We start from the raw sequence: 17,543 nt of genomic DNA, 5'->3' as shown, positions 1-17,543 counted from the left end.
CTTGTGGGTCCCTTCCAACTTGGCATATTCTGTGATACTGTGATATCAAAAAATGGAAAGAGACACCAAATAATTAACTTACTATTACAGACCAAAATATGAAGAACCTTGCCCAGTGTAGTTAGCACTGGCTTCTAGTTTTGATGAAGCTCATGTTTGACTGAATCAGTGCCTAATCTTTTCAACTCATTAGTGTCTAGTGCCTGCCTGCTTCCAAGTACTTTTCATTCCTTAAAAATCTCATGTTTACAACCATGTCCTTGTTCAGTTTTTGGAGAACAAAAGGGGAAAGAAAGGATTTATTCCCTGGGTTAAGTCTAGATCACATATACAAAGGAAAAGAGAGATTCTGCTACACTTTATTCAATATGATGTTACAAGAAAACAACAGTTACAGCTGACAAACCATTACATCTTTCATAATACAGACAAATTACAAGGTGTAACAAATAATGCGACATTTATTTTACTGTACTGCTTACTATGCTGTTCTTCTGAAGTATATATATTTAATAACATTAACATTGTTTTCATGTACCAGCCTTCCCCTTTTTTGTTTGTTAAAAAAAGAACACCTCTTGGTGCACCACATAAAAATCCGCGTGGAAGCTGGCAAGCAGGGATTTTGTATGCAGCACCATTGAAATGCATTTTCGGGGATGGGAATTATTAGTGCATCCTTTACTTTCAGATTTTTTGCTTATGTGAAAAATGCAAGGCAGTAACATACAGTCACTCCACCTAAATGCTGGTAGGGGAGAGTATCATTATGCTCAGTAATGCAGCCTAATTCTGTTTATATGAGGTGTCTGCATTTTTCTCCCCAGTCTGTACAGCCTAAATCTTTTATATAGCAAAGATTACAGACCCAATAATATTCACAGATGATTATTTTGTATATGAGCATATCAGAGCATTGACTACACATTTGGTTGCGTGCACTGACAGGGTGCACTGAGGGGTGTCCTTCACCCACCAGCCCACAGGGTATTTATTATCTTACCTTCTCCCTCCAGGAGTCTGAAGTGCAGAACCCCTGTGCATTAAAGAGAAAGCAAAACCCCCTGTGCCTCTATCTGCTGCAGATTGAATTTTCACTGTTGTACTGATGACTTGTCCTAAGTCATGGTTCTGATTAAAGAAAATAGTGGAAATTAAAAGGACCCAACCAATCCAGGACACCATACAGTAATGTAATATAGGAAGTATTGGAGTGTCCTGTCTGGTGTGGTGCCTGCTGGGTGTGGATTAGAGCTGATCTGAACACAGCAGGAGAGAGGACTAAGCCATCTCCAGCTGGTTGACTAGTAAAGTCAGATTCTGTGAACTTGGAACTTGTAAGGACTCTCTGTATCATGCAGGCCATCTCTATCACCATCTTCCCTTCCCCATTCACTTAATATTAGATCCCACAGAGAGTTAGAACACTTTTATCTGCCTGCTATATCTGTTGCCCTGTAACTGCTCTCCCGTCTTGCAGCAAAGCCACATCCTCTCAGGTATCACCAGGAAGGATCTACTGGGGCTCAGTCAAGTGGTAGGAAAACGCAAGTTATGCTGCTGCTGGCTACTGACACCAAGCAAGTTGCACAGTTTCTCAAGGACTGTGCCCCAGAGACTACTGGTCACTGAAGCCAACTTTTGACTGTTGACAGCATGAAACTTCACGTTCCAGGTACCCACAGCACATCTGGAAGGCTGGACTACTTCTTGTCCCTTTGAAGATTCTGTGGGGAACTGATTTGGGAAGGATGAGAGAAAAGGATCTATTACTGATCTTTGCTGAAGCTGTCTTAAGACCACTGATGGGGTTTAAACAGTCTACTCTGCAACACTGAGAAGAGCTGTGCTGAAAACAGCTGGAGGAGTGGGCAGCTGTCAGGGGGGCCTAACTGATGGGTGTCAGTCAGGCTAATTATGCAGGTAAGGGCTCTGCTGGAAGGGGTAAATAAGGCTGTACTGCTAACTGTCAGTTCCCTGGCCAAAGGAGCTTCTGTTTTCTAAAAAAACCTTGATATTTCCCATCAGATTTGATGTTTCAGAAGATTAATTTGCAGTGCTCATGTGAACAGCACCAGTGTGCTGAGCCTAGGTCCCCTTGGTGCTGGGAGAACATCCTCAGGGCCCAGAGCCTCCACAGGAGAGCAGCAAATTCAAGTCACCACAAACCCAAGGCAATCAGGGGGCCTGGAAAGTAGGTGCATAAGTAAGAGATCCTGGTCACCTCTTAATGATCAGTAGCTAAGATAACCTCACTACTGCTGAAGAATAACTTACTACCTAGAAGCCTAGATATTTATGAACTTTCCTTCAGGCAATTGAGCTCAAAGATTTTTGGACCAACTTTATTTCAGTGGTTGCTTAAAAGTGGGAATGGGGCAGAGAAGATAATCTCACTTGCATGTGTGTGTACACACATATACACACATACATACATACCTTAAGCAAACACTGTATGTGAGTCACTATGGATAGTAATGTGCTAGGCTTGTGGGAACAGCTGGGGAATTACTTTCTATATTAAACCTTCAGATGGTTAGCTGAGCAGCATAATTGCTTGCCTCTCAATTTAAGCTGCCAAGTAGAAACATCTATGGAACTACCCTTATATTCCTAATCAAAATCTTTGTTACATTTTCAAAAATTCTTCAGATTTTTGCAGCAAGTTTTTTTTAAAAATAGCTAATTTTAATCATCAAACTGCACACGATTTAAGTAGCAAAGATAATGTATAAAAGACTTTTCTCTTACAAAAAAAAGAAATATGAAACCCAAACAAACAACATCTAAGGCAGTTTCAGTGTGTGATAAATTCAAAGTTCAGTGGTCATTTTTCCCCTTATAAACACAGGGGAAAAACTGTAGTAAGTTCTAAATAGGACTGTGACTGAAAGTGGCTTTCAGATGGCTTTTTGCAGATCCTGAAACAGAGATGTCATGGGGGAAAATTGTCTTTTAATGGCTGTACAAATATTGAGAATATTTCCACAGTTCATCTCTCTGAAAGTGTAGACTCCTGTCCTAGGTCATTAAGAGACCTTTCGTAGCTACTTGTGCATTCAAGGATTTGCTTTATTGAGTGATTTTTTCTTATTAAACACTGCTGGAGTTTAATAAGATGGCAGTAGCACAAATCCTTTTCCCCTCCTTTTAAACACTGAAAGCTAACCAAAGCGTTACCACACTTCTTAAAAATGTAATTCAATGCATCCAGCAAGCAAAGGATGTCAAATTTATGTGTAGAATAATATTGCCTAGCAAGCGTTTCTGTCCGAGCAGGACTATAACTCAACAGTGATTTTTGCACCATACCCTGCCCTTTCTGAATGTAAAGCATTGTATACAGTCAGGGTAGTTTTTTCACACCCCTGAACACAATGTTCTCCCCAGTCATAATGTATCAGGGCTTCCTTTTCTAAAATCACACAACTTAATTTCTTGCAAAGTTTGCATTTGAATGATTCATTCAGAAAAGCTATCTAAAGACCAAGGATCATGTAGTGCCTTCCAATCAGCTCAGAATACGTACTGAAAATAACTCGAAAGGTGCTTTGGTGTGGAACAGCAAACAATTTGGGATGAGGAAAATTCTTCACCGTGCTTTGTACATGGTAAAGTGAAACAGCTAGATTTAATGGCTCATTCAATGGAAGTTTTTCTGTACCTTAGTATCTGCCTTGAATTAAACAGAACAGTTTCATCATCTCTGTTTTCAAGAAAACATTCCAAACCAGGTAACTACTGTGAGGAAAAACAGAGATGTTAACCAAGACCCATAAAAGAAATATATATTCTTGAAGGAAATAAAATCATAAAGAATTCACTGTATATTCACTGAATGTCAGCTGCATACATCTCATCATTTTTGCTTTGTCCTTCTCACAGGCCTATTTTGAAAACTGGCATGCTACATAACCTAAGCAGAGTAACCGAATTCAGAGTACTGAAGTAAACATGCAATTATTGCCATGTTTTTAAAATGGATATGAATGGTCTGAGGGGATAATGAAAAAAGAAATAACCCAACAACACTTCAGGAAGAGTGGCAAGGTGTTATAATTGTCATCTGATCAGACAAGTTGGGCTTGCCCTGGAAGAAATAGTCTTCCCACTGGTTGCAAAATATGCATAACTCTCAAAGAAAACACACAGTTCTTTATGCCACCATTGCCTCTTTTAGTACAGTTTTTACTGAAGAAGTGTGAACACCAAATGTGTTGTCTGAAAGTATTTAAGACATTGCTGGTGCTTACAAAGATGCAGCGCTGCAGTGGAAAATCAAACAAAATCAAACACAAAAGACTGAAAGAGTACATGCCATGTATCAGTAAGCAAAAGCTTAATCTGCACATAGTTCTCTGAAATCACAAGGTATCCAAATGCGTGCAAGGTTTTAAATAAATTGCAGGGAAAAACAGGGTCTTGCCAGCTTCAATTTTCTTTTGAATGAAATCCACCATAGAGAAAGAAAGGAAACAGGCCGTGGTTCCTTCCTGGTGTCGGCCTCCTCATTAGGTTTTTGTTTCCCTCCTCCAACCTGGTAAATTTAATCCTGTAAGGAAACAATATAAATTATAATAAGCCTCATGAATTGCATTTTTAAATGTTTTTTTAACTTGGTAAAAGGTAGGTTAGTCCAAAGCTAGTTATGAAGACACCAGCTCAGAGTGAAGGACAGACTTACAAAGCACGTTTAGAGCTGGTATGTCAGGAAAATGAACTTAAAACACTAATGTTTTTGGGATGGTCGCCCAAGTGAGATACATTAATCCATATTAATTTATCTCTCCCCCAAGTGCTAATCTTCAGAGGTGCCATTAGCACTCGCATTCTCCATGGAAATTATAGACAGCCATAAACAGACAGTCAGCTCTTCTAAAAGTGGTTACATCCCCTGAATGCAAAGGAAGGTTGCTAAATGCTGGCAGAGCTTCAGGAGTTTACAAGGTCTTTTTGGCCCCTTCCTCATGGAGTCCCTAGTGATCACCTCCACAGCAATGCTTGCAACTAGTTTATCAAAAGGTCTCCTCAGGTCTCCTTCCCAAGAGTTGTTTGAGGTACCCTGGGGCACATCACAAACATTTCTGCAAACACAACCAGGTTATGGAGCTCCTTGGTGTGCTGCATTTAAATGTATTCCCTTTTAGTTCAGTATATTTCTATTAATAGGTAGATGACTAAATCCTCTCCTTTCAAATAATAAAATAAACACTATATCCATAGCATCACTTATGTCATCTTTCACTCTGCTGATGTATAAGCTCAAAGCAGTAACTGAACTTGCAAGCAGATATCATGATGCTTTTGAGGTTTACACAAAACAAGAGACAGACTGATAATGTGGGACGCATTACTGTAAAACAAAGCATCCAACAACTGCAAGAAGAGCCAGGTAAAGGCTAAATGAAGGCTAGGTGAACTGAAGCCACGAAAAGGATTTTATAATTAACATATTTAATTAATAAATGTCCAAGTTGAATTCTATGCCAAGTAATAAAGGGAGAAATTTCTGAGAAATTCTGAAAATATATTTGTTAGGTTCTTCAAGACTAAGGATTGTAACTACGGACCTGATACATTTTTAAAATATAGTTGCAGGAAGACAGTCGGATGTGAAGAAATTTCATCACTTAAGAAAAAGAATGCTGAAATATTCATTGAGCATGGAACTGGTTTGTATTAGCATGTCCTAAAACTATTTAAATCAAACTGGGTGCAGGTGCCGGTGAATCTAGTCTAGCCCTCATTTCAAAAGCAGGAGAAAAGCAAGGCATCATTTTTGAACTGCAGTTTCAAGCATAACATTTTAATTGTGTCTTTCAACAAAACAACCCCATCTCTTAACTTTCATAATTTCCAGGGTTCGTATCATGAATCTTGAGAACTCTTCTTCTGTTCTTTAAGCACCAGGATACCTGGATTGGATTAACAAAAGTCTTGGACCCTCTTGGAGCTTGGTCTACTAACTCTAGAGTCCTTCCTGGGTTACTGCCTAAATGGTTCTGGAGTTTGTGTGGACTGTCTATTCCACATGGAAGACCATACTACATTTTCTGGTTTCAAGTTTGGCTCTGTAGGCAAAGCCACATTTCACCAATGGTTCTGGCTGGAAAAAGCTAGAAGACAGTGCAACTGGAAGCAGGGAACAGTATGGTGGTCACAGTCTCTCTGAAGATGTGTTGAAATGCCCAGTTTGAGAAGCTGGCCTGCATGACAGGAGCTGGCCCACTGCTCGCACCAGTGCCTTAATGGCCAGGGTGTTCTGAGGTTGAACCCTCAGCTTTGGCTGCTGATGCATTTCCACCATGTATAAAATGTCCTTACATGACACAACAAGCATTGTGGTTAGGAATAGATAATGTTTGCATCTGAATCCCTAATTCTCTGAATGTTTATTGTTGATTCAAAGTGGTGTCAACAGGTGAAATCCCTTCCCTTGGCATCAGAGTGCCCTCGTGGAGTGCCAGCCTTCTCCTATCCTGAGGAAGAGGAAGAAACTGAACACAGATGTCAGAGGAGTGCTGTAAGCACTGTGCTCCTTAATTTTTGTTTTTGTTGAAGGTGGGACTCACATGAAATAGGCACCTCTCCTAAACTGGAGAAAGAGGAGAGTGAGGAGAGTGTCTTTTTATCCACAGCAGAAAATACACAATAAAACAAACAGAAAATTTTAGACTGATGCGAACCAGTCTTTTTATTAAAAAAACCTTTTTTCTTCAGTGGGGCTCTTGAACTGAAACATCAGTTGTTCACACAACCGAGACCTGAGGCAGGGCCTTCCACAAAGTGCTGCCATTCAGTTTCCAGATGGTTGTAGTGGGCTGACCTTGGCTGGATGACAGATGCCCACTAAACTGTTCTATCACTCCCCTTCCCAGCAGGACAGGGAAGAGAGAATAAGATGAAAAATGACTCATAGGTTGAGATAAGGCAGTTTACTAAAATAAAAGTGAAAGTTTGCATGCGTGCAAGCAGGAAGGAAAATAGCGAGGTTTATTCTCTACTTCCCATTAGCAAGTAGTGTCTGGCCATCAGTTACAGTGCTGATGCTGTGCTCAGCAGTAGCCAAAACACTGGTGTGTTACCAACACCTTTCAAGCTACCAAGCAAAGCACAGCACTGTGAGGGCTGCTATGAGGAAATGGAACTCCATCTCAGCCAGACTCAATACAGTGGCTCAGTAATTCCATGTTTGCATTTTTAAAGATATATTTTAGAAATATCCTTGCTTAGAATTTAATACATTTCCCTGATCATACAAATCAAAGTTTCGCCTGGTGACTTGGCAGATTGTGTTTATGGCCTCTGGTCACAGCTTTGCTTATAAAAGCATAAATTGTTAAATGGACTATTTACAACTTGTGATTTCCCAGGAGCAAAATAGGGTTCTTTCATATCTCCTTAAAAAGCAAAGCAAAGCAAAAACTACCCCCCAAACAAACAAACAACAAACCCTGAAACATAGCAGACTGCCTTAAAAATGAACTTGTGTTTTTCACCACAGATTCAGGTACTTCTGGTTTTCATGACATTTCTACTAAACCTCATAGTCTTCTTCAAGCAAGTTAGTTATGTACTTGAAATACTAAGTGACCTACATGAAGTAACTAATTTCTGTGTTTGTTGTCTAGAGAAATCATCTGCTGCATACATTCTGTTTGTCCCAGACAATAATGGGATAAAGAGTAATCCACCTTAAAAATGGCAGTTGCCGACTTCAGAATACAGTAACTGGTGATATAACAGTGGTTCTAGAAAGGGATACCAAAGCTTTTAATTTAAACACTACTCATACTCTCAAGACATGAGGCAGAGGAGGGTGACTAAATCCCAAATATTTTTCTTTATTTTAATTTCTGAAAGAACATAATTTCCTGTAAAAATGCCAGTTCAGTACACGTTCTTTTTGGCAGCATCATCATCCTTCTCTAGATACTTTTAATTTCTGTATAAATTATCACATAAGGTGGAGTTATGCTCCCACAGAGTCCTTAGCATGCAAAGCACACTCAAGAGTGCAGGTCTATTTACATGGCAGCTGATTTAGCATTATTGTAAGAGTATTCCAGATTTAAAGTAAAAATGTGAGCTGACAACTGGAGATACTGTATTCTCCATGAGCTGAAACATCGGGGTGTTTAAGTTCATCAACAATAATGCTCTTTCTGCTTCTCCCTCCACCATGTGTCCACAGCACAGATGCTGTTTATCCCCTTTGAAAAAAAAGTACACTATTAACAGGTGATTTTTTTCTTGCACCTTTTATTCCTAGTTTTGTTAGAGAAGTCATTTTAAAAAGCCAATCAGACATTATCAATACTGTTTGCACCCAGATAGTACCTACATGCAACTTGTTGCTATAAATATTAATTAATTGGATCACCAATACCCATAATGCAACTTTATTTTGACCTACATGCCCTATGAACTAGATATTTTTTGGATTCAATTTCCTTAAAACCAACTGTCAGCATCATGTGATGGAAGAGATGAAAAATGAAAACGAGTGTTCCCGCTGTGCAGGTGAGTGACCTGTGGGAGACAGCTCTGCCTGCTAGGATTTTTACACGTACCATCAGACACAGACCAATTGATTAGATCATCTTATACCTGCCACCAACTAGGCTCAAGAGACTAATTAGAGAGAGTACTGCCTGCGCAGGCACCCCATTGACACCTAATTTGCTCAGCCAAAGCCTTTGGGGAGAATGTATTATCTCTGCAGCTGCACTTCATGCATTTCTGATTTGAGGCATAAGCAAGGAGTACTTCTTCACTCTTTTGCACAAACTGAATATATAAGCCCTTAAGTGCTAAATACAAGTAGACAAATTAGATTTGGCCAGTCACCATAAATTCTTTTCCCTCTTCAAATATAAATGCATATATACATGCATACATGTTTTGGTTTATATCTATGTTTGTAATATATATGCACAAATGAAAACATACAAATAATGTGTATGTAGGAGTCTGAAGGTGTGTGGAAAGGATGGATATATAAAGACATTTCTATAAATATATGCTTTAGAATATGCAATTTTCACACTATATAGCATGGCTTCCTTTGCAGGGAAGTTTTACTTCCGCGAAATTTAAAAGAAATGCATTTGTTCTGATATATGAAAAATAAATGCTCTGCAGTGTTGTTAACTCAGGCTCAGAATTACCCCATGGACAAGGCTTAGTAGATTGCTGCTTATAGAGTTGCTCTGCATATCTTCAGAGGTGTTAGTTCAAAGATTGTTTCAGTATACAGTCTAGCTTGTTGGAAGCTTTTCTTCGATGGACTATACCTTGTTTGTGGTTTCCTGAGGAATACTGCTCACTAAGGCTAAATATAGGGTTACTTAAGTTGCTTTCTGCTGGGCTTTAGTTTTATCTAGTTATCCATGCCCCAAAATACACAGGAGAGGCAAGACTTAAGGTTGTCATTAAAAATTTATTAAAAAAAAAAAAAGAGAGAGAGAGAAAGAGACGTGCTGGAAAAACGATGTTTTTTACAAACTGAGAAGGGTTTAAAAAATATTTTCAACTCTAGGCTTGTTAGTGATTCCTGAACTAAAATACCTTGTAACACACAGCAACATGGTGGATTTGCATCACTTCTAAAATAGCACTGAAACCAAATATCTTCTTCCCTGTGATGTGTCCACAAAGCAACTTTCAGGAGTTGAACAAGGCTGAATTATTACAATATAATTTCAGTTTGTGTGAAAGCCCATGTTGACACAGTCAGTTTAAGTGTCAACTCAGGATCCTGCACCACTGTAACTAATTAAAGAAGCCTTAGCAAAATATGTGCAAGTTACCTTGTGTGGCTAAAACATCAGGTGTAATTTCCCTTGCCAGGCACACTATAAATGCAACTTCCAGTCTTGTTCCAAGGATGGGGCATAACTCAGTAAAGAGAGAACATCCTCACCTTCTTCCCCTCAGACAGGCCACATCTTTGCCAATTCACTTTATATTTCTTTAGCCATATTTAATATCATTTAATGTTTAAATGACACATCTACATTTCTTTGATTTATGTTCCAACCTTTGGATTTAGAATGTCTTCCAAAATGAGTGCTCAGTTTTAGCAGTAGCCACCAATAGTTCAAATTACATAAATACAGTTAAATTTAACAAAAATGCAATATTAGAACAGTTGCAAAATTTGGTAGTGGTTGAAATTTTTACTTGGACTCTGTGTTTTCCAAATTGCACCTTTATGCACAGTAAGAGTTCAAAATGAAAGTCCTATATCTCCTAAGACTCTGTGAATGTGCACCCAGTAGTCCAGTGTGGGAAGTTGATTCTGGAGGGCCAAGACTTGCCTTGAAATTATACACTAGTTGCTAAGCAGCCTATATGCATATCAATAATTGCAAACCAACCGTGCATACTTTGCACACAGGTCCCTGCAAAATATTATAATGAATTCCTTCATAGTGTGTCTTGTGAGGAAAAAAAGGAATACAAGCCTGATCTTCACTATAATATATTTTATTCACAGTACATACTTCCAGTGTTATTTGATAACATGATTGGTTTCACAGTTGATTTGTAGGTATACCTTTAACTTTTGAGTGCCTGCGATAACTTCCAAATTAGTTTTCTACAAGTCTTTAAGCAAAAATTCTTTCCTACCCTAGCTGCCCACAGCTGAAGTTTTTTCTTTGAGTTGAGAACAAAGTCCACAAAGCCTTTCACAATTACCATTTGAATAAGGCTTCACATGAAAAATGGCCAGGACTGAATCTACTACAAGTCGTCTAGTTTTTGAGAGTAAAGCACAGCCTTCTGTGAGTGAGTTCTGGGAAAACTAGTACTTTAGACGAAGATACTACAAAAATAACAGTGTTATTGAGCTCCATATAGTTTGCAAGCAAAGCCATGGAAAACTTATTAAAAACAAAAAAGCAAGATGAGGATTTTGTTACACATCAAGACCAGAAATATATTAGTGCTGCTTGTTTCCAAGAATATACTTCTCAAACCTGACAAACAGCCAAATCCCTACAACTTCTTGTAACCTTTTTTTTTTAATCTGATTAACGTGACATGTCTAAATTGCTATGCTTCTCACTCTGATAACTTGTAAAAAAGCCTGCTGAAGAGGAACTGACTGAATGTGAATTGGGGAAATGCTGTCTGCCTGGATCTATAATGAGAGAACCTAAACCTACAATTTTTGCCAGTGTTTGACACAATGGGATCCTTATCTCAGCTGTAGCACCAGCTCTCTACTCTGAAACAGATAAGTAAATGCTATACCTGAACAAAATTTGTAGATAGCTTAATTAAAATACCTGAGAGAAAGAAAATAAAGGAAAAGAAAGAAAGAGCCTATCCATTACAGTTGTATATAACAGAACTCAGAAAAGAAAATACCTGTTGGAAGATGATATAAAGTCATTAATGTTCTGGTTAACAGATTTGTTACTGGTTTGAACCCATCTCTGGAGAAAACAAGCACCAGAAGAGCTGGTGAGAGATCTCATTGTACTCTCTTGCTAAACTAAACAGCCAAGGCACTACAAGCAACTAGGTGCAAGTAAGCTGAGCTGTGGTACCCTTCCATCATGTCTCATCTTTATGGCAGAGCCAGCTTAAGTAATTCCCACTGCTGCAAACCTCACTTCTTGTTCCTGCCCTGCAACTTGTGCCCCTGTCACTTGTCTTGTAAAATTTTCTGTGGGACTCCCTGTACACTGGATCAGTAAAAGTATCAGAAGTGGTATTATTTTTATGTAGATCTTCTCAGTGATCTTGTTTACACCAAACTTCCAAACAGATGCAACATTACAACTAATGGGATTGGAAACTGGTGAGGGAGCAAGAAGGAACTGCCTGGATGGAGCTGGGCAGAAACTTGACTGTTCTTGTCTGCAAAGAAAAAATCATGGAATAACATCCTTATTTTTCATCAACAGCAGTTCCCCAGTGCATTACTCATAACAAAGCTTCCCTTTCTAATGTCTGAAGCCACCTCCCAACTCACAAATGGCTAATTATTTTCAGGTATCCAGAAACACTGTGAAATCTGCCCTAGCTGCCCACTTAGGGGAGCAGACAGAAGTTGTTGCATAATGACCTACTAATTAAAAAGCAAGAAAACCATATTCAAAAGATCTGGGAATACCCGTAAGATTGCCTAATAAGGATAATCTCCTGTACATGTTTCAAGGGAGCAGCAAACAAGAGATGGCTGAGAGCCCATGCCTCTGACTGGAAGTTCTTTGAATTTTTTTGGTTGGCTTTAATTTTTTTTTAACAGTAAAAATATGTTGGCCTGCCAGCGTATCAAGATGTTTAACAGTTTGTGAAGCTTCAAGTCATATTTAACCAGAGTTCAGAGAATTCAGAAGGGATTAGAAAAGCATCTGATTCTTTATCTAGCTTTGAATGAAAAATAAGACCCTAGAGTTCAGGGAGAGTAGATCAACTGTGCCCTAATCCAAATACTATGAATGAAACTTACTGACTGCCAGTGTCAGGAGTGATGGTCGCTGTTATTTAACAGTGCTATTTATCAACTCAAACCTAAGCGTATTTCTTCTATCTGAAACACAACAGCTGCCCAACTCAGAACCCAATGAGATGATGTGCCTGACCATCTCTCTCCATTCTTTCCCATCTAGCATAACAAAAAGTACATAACTTCAGAGGACTTAACTGGAAATTTATTCCCGCTTTTCCTTGTCATGGCTTTTATCCCCAAAGCAAAGTCTGCTGGACAAAATGACATATGAAAGACTAAATGCCCTCCAGATGACTCATTAGCATTCGCCTCCTCCAAAAAATTAAGCACTGATTCATGCTAAGATTAAAGAATCCACAGGTACTTAAAAATAGGGCATTTTGTATACATGTGATTGTTAATATTAGCCAGGTTACTTCTTGAAAGATAAATGGTCTTGGAACAAATTTAATGCCACTAGTGTAATCAGTGCTGAGTAGCTATGGGATAGTCTTGAGATGGGTGTGGACCATTTTACTCTTACAAAGATTCCTTGGAATTTAAAGACACCTCTGCAAGGGATCACAACACTATAAACTGCCTCAGTCTCCACAGATAAATGTCAAACATTAAGAAAACAAAGTGTGAATGTTTATCATTACCAAAATCATTGTACTAGCCCTCAAGTACCTGCAGGCAGCTTGGAATTAAGTAATGGGTTTTTTCTTTGGTTGGGTTTTTTTTTGTTTTTATTTGGTTTTTTTTAAGACAGAATGATTGTTCAGGTTCAGAAGGAAAAAGGAAGAGGGATGGGTAAACTAACAAAATAAAAAATAAAAAAATCCATTTCTTGTCTGTATTTTTATTTTCATTTGTGTTTTTCCTAGAAAGTACTTTTCAAACCAGCACAGAATTCTTAATTAATCTGGAATGTGGAGTTATGAATGCCTTTGTTTTAGCTTGACAGAACAGATATCATTGCAGTTGCATTCTGGATAGCAAAGACAAGTCTAATTAAACACCATCTGGTTATACATTCTATTTGCTGCTGTGGCTTTTCAGAGACTGAGTATCATGTCAAAGTGGTCATATCAATTAAAATACATTTTTTAGGACAGCATTGCAACTCTTAAGCATGCATAAATTAGACAGAAAGCAGACTTCACATGTTGAATCAGAAGGATCTTTCCCACAATATTACTTTATATTACTTTAATGGCAAGTGTAAGTAATAGATGTATTTAAATTTTGGAATATATTTCCAAATATCATTATGTCTAAAGCTCTTAGTCTGTGTGTCCACTCATATGATAAATGCCATGCAAGTATTGACAGAGAGATTAGGAAATCTTTGGAGTTGACCTTTTCAAGCCTGAATTGTTTCCCAACCTGAGAGTTTTTAAGACTAGAATGGAGCAGAAGCGAAAAAAATCCCAGATTAGGAAATGCACTGGTGTTTTATGAGGTATTTCTTGCCTCTGTGCTCATTCCCTAGAAGCTCTGCTGATACTGAATACTGCTATGCAGTCCTTTTGTCTATACAGCTTCCACTTGGGATTCTTGCTGAAAATCTATGACATTAGAAATAATTACTGGCAGCTTCAGGCCAGCTGCTTTCTTTTCTGCCAGTTCCATTTTTACATACAAAACCATATGGAGCTCTGAAACAGAAATATTTCCCCAGTGTGGTCTCTGTGGCATTAAATGGAAAAAATGTTCCAGAATTAGGACCTCTACAGAGCATCACTACAGCAATGAGGATATCCTATCTAGTACATCTCTCTACAGTAAGAGATCACAAAGCAGCTCAGTGATTTTATTTCTCAGAATTCCCACTCTGGCTGAGGTAAGAACCTTTTCCACATGTATGACTAAGATGTTCAGATATTACGCATGGTTTAGGAAATCCAACATGAGGTACTTCTCAATGACACAACTTCGCAGGATCTACTACCTTTGAAAATGAGGCCTCCTTCAAGTATTACAGAGGCTTCCCCTCTCCTTTCTGTTTTTTGAAAGATTTAAATGTTTTTAAAAAGCAGTCTCATACACTTGAGAAGCTTCACACATGTGGAAGAAGTAGTAGATGTCAAATCAGGTGCAACATATGGAGCTTTTCATGGTATGCAAAGACAGGGATCGTGGTAAGATGGACTACTAAAGGCTTTTCTTTCAAAAGTACCATAAGCATTGGTTTTCTTGTAACTGCCAAAAATACTTCATCTTTTTTTTTTTGAAGCTCCTTTATAAAAGTAAGGTTTTGCATAGCTCATTTAAATAGTTTAAATGACACAAGGTTAAGAACAGGAAAGCCTTTCACCGAAGGTGGTTAGTCCTTTTCAAATATTTCATATTATTTGAAGCTTACTTTCACTGCATTCTTTTACCTTGGCTGCTCCCCAAGTGAGTATAAGTTAATTAAATAGGATTTTGACCCTCTAACCTTCCCTATAAACTGCATCTTCTATTTAAATAAATCAGGTAAAAAACCAATCATGCAGCAGAATATATATTTTTACAGCTGCGGAAAAAACAAACATGTCTATTAAGCTTATTTGTAAGTACTTAGTACTCAAAGCAACAGCCAAGACTCATGGATGATTTTAATTAAAATAAATCTGGGTGGGCATATAATTCATTTATGATGGTTTTTCTCAAACTAAAACTTCTCTAGCATTACTGAACAGCACCGCACTACAGTAAGTCCTCATTTGTTTGAGGCAATTGAAGTTCAAGCCACCTGATTAGCTTGTATTCGTTCTGAGTCATGTAAAGCGTAAATTTTATCTATGAAAAATATCAAAGATAGGAGGCTAAAAATTGCTACAGGAAAGGAGTGAAAGAAAGAGCAGAACAGATGGGCAGATAACAATTATACAGAAGGATACCCAGCACCTCTGTAACTGACATGCTCTGGGTTTAATTATCAAAAGAAAGTGAAATAGATGTACCAGGAGAATACTGCATTCCTCTCTACAAACAGATAGTGTGACTCTCTGTATCTCGTTAGCCCTTTTCACCTTAAAACACAGGCTTCTGATTATTAAACCCTTCCAAAAACCAGCAGCGCCTTTCGATTTCATCCAGAAACAAAATATAATTTTGGTGTGAAGAATGATAGCAGTTATGTATGAAGAAATAAGTAACTAGCTCACGTATAAAGAATGAACAAAGAACTAAGCTGCCTCTTTGTGCCTATGTGATGTGCTCAGGTCTCTGCACAGGCAGTGACAAAGACTGCCACTGGAGCCTCAGCACTGATCACAACTCTCACCCTCAGCAGGGACTTAATAAATTGAGTTCATCACAGAATTAAATCTTCCCAAAATGTAGGCCTTTAGTTTGATATATTGATAATGATACCATCTATCTGCCTCACTGCTGCATTATGTTTCAATTTTGCAGCTTTTTGGTGATAAATACACACATATTCAAGAGCATTAGGTTTTTGATCATTGACTGGGACATATTTGCCCATTTCCTGACACTTCTCTCAACCCATCATTGCTGAATTAACAGCAGGAAGATGACAACAACAGTCACACCGTGCACAAGAAGCCCCCACCACAGTGTGAGCAGAGGCAAAGGCACAGGCAGGGAGGCAGACCCACACATTGACTCCCATCTTCCCAGGTACAACTCATCTCCTCATTATAAGTATTTGGGGTGTCTTAATGGCATCGTGCATCATGTTTTGTCCACCTTTGTCAAACTACATTAGACCAGGGTTGTTACCATGCACAGGCTGTGATAACAAGGATTAACAGGAATAAACTCTTCCATTTTTCACACTGCACAGAAGAGGATCATATATTCTCAACAACAAGGTTTCTCTTCACTGTCCCCAAAACAAAGGTTTCTAAAGTAAGGTCTAGTATAGAGAGCACCCAAAGTTAAAAAAAAAAAAAGTAATCAAAAAAGGCACTGGAAATTCTGGAAATTACAAAAAATAGTTTAAAGGCATGTCAACAGCCTATAACTCTTCCTCCTCGAACATTTTTATCCTCTCAAGTAATAACCGACAATAACAGTACTGTAAACTCAGAGAGATACATTCTTTGTGCTTTGTAAGGGCTTTGCATAGAGTTATTTTAATTATTTTCCTTATATAGTAAGTAGAGAATGAAAAAGATTTCTGAAATAAGAAATGTTATTGTTAACTCACTAATCACAGCTGAGGGACTTAGGGGCACTCTGGTTTCTGGAATACCTTTGAGCTTATTTTACAGAATTGACTAAGTTGGTGGTATCCCTGTCACATGGATTTCAATGCAAGGCACCAAAACTTCCTTTATGCAGAAGTACAATAGACAACATTGGATGTTGAAATAATATCCTGGAAAATTCTAGAACACTGATACTTGACACAGGATTTTTATTAATTTTAAGAAGTTAATTTTTCATTTGTAAATGCCTATTTATGAGGTGATTGAGTCTTTGAGTTGACGTATAAATTACATGCTATGTTATTTATTTTTCAAACATAAAATACATATCCTTGCTGTTTTGAGAAACTGTTGACCCTTGAAAGTCAAAGCAAGGGCTTGATTTCTCTCCTTTGATTCTGGGGGCCGTACAGACAAGGGGGTTATGAGCTTCCCTGTTTTGCTTCTTGACATTCAACATACTTATGGCTTGGGATCAACTGTAGCTGGGGGCAACCCAGGTATCAACACATAGGAAGAGATGCTAAGGGGACCTCAGAAAAACGCTGAGATGACGGCCAAGGAGCCCTGTGTGACAGAGCAGACCAGGAGGGCAGTCTGCAGCCAAAGCCAGGCTATCGCACAGCTACAAACTACGAGGTTTCACAGTAGAAGCTGCTATAATATGGAAATAGATTCTTACCCTCCAGGCCCATATGTCATCACACCAAGCTAAGCTGAAGCTGCCAACTAAAATGGGCAATTTCACATGAACTTGGCAGAGTGACTGCCAACACAGAGCTTGTTTTCCACTGGTGCCACCCACTCTGCTAATCCAATTCTGTCTCCTGATTTGCTTTTAAATAATGATGAACACGGCAGATGGGAGGGGAAAATGTTTCCGGCAGTTAAGCCAGTATGCGAGCAAGACTCTTTGCTTTTCACATATC

General features: G+C 38.5%; 1 protein-coding gene across 3 annotated transcripts in view; it reads right to left on the bottom strand.

The window, feature by feature from the left end:
* Window positions 1–333: 333 nt before the first annotated feature.
* Window positions 334–17,543, bottom strand: part of CDK14 (cyclin dependent kinase 14) — a 314,027-nt gene continuing 296,817 nt past the window's right edge. For all 3 annotated transcript variants that reach the window (XM_027639274.1, XM_027639276.1, XM_027639275.1), the window contains one exon: window positions 334–4,552. The gene's annotated coding sequence lies outside the window, so the exon portion shown is untranslated. The remainder of the gene's footprint in view (window positions 4,553–17,543) is intronic.

This window comes from Corapipo altera, unplaced genomic scaffold (assembly GCF_003945725.1).
Source record: "Corapipo altera isolate COAL_440 unplaced genomic scaffold, ASM394572v1 44, whole genome shotgun sequence".
NCBI classification, from domain to species: domain Eukaryota; kingdom Metazoa; phylum Chordata; class Aves; order Passeriformes; family Pipridae; genus Corapipo; species Corapipo altera.
Note: the sequence above shows the minus strand (reverse complement) of the source record. Positions and strands in the feature narration are given on the sequence as shown.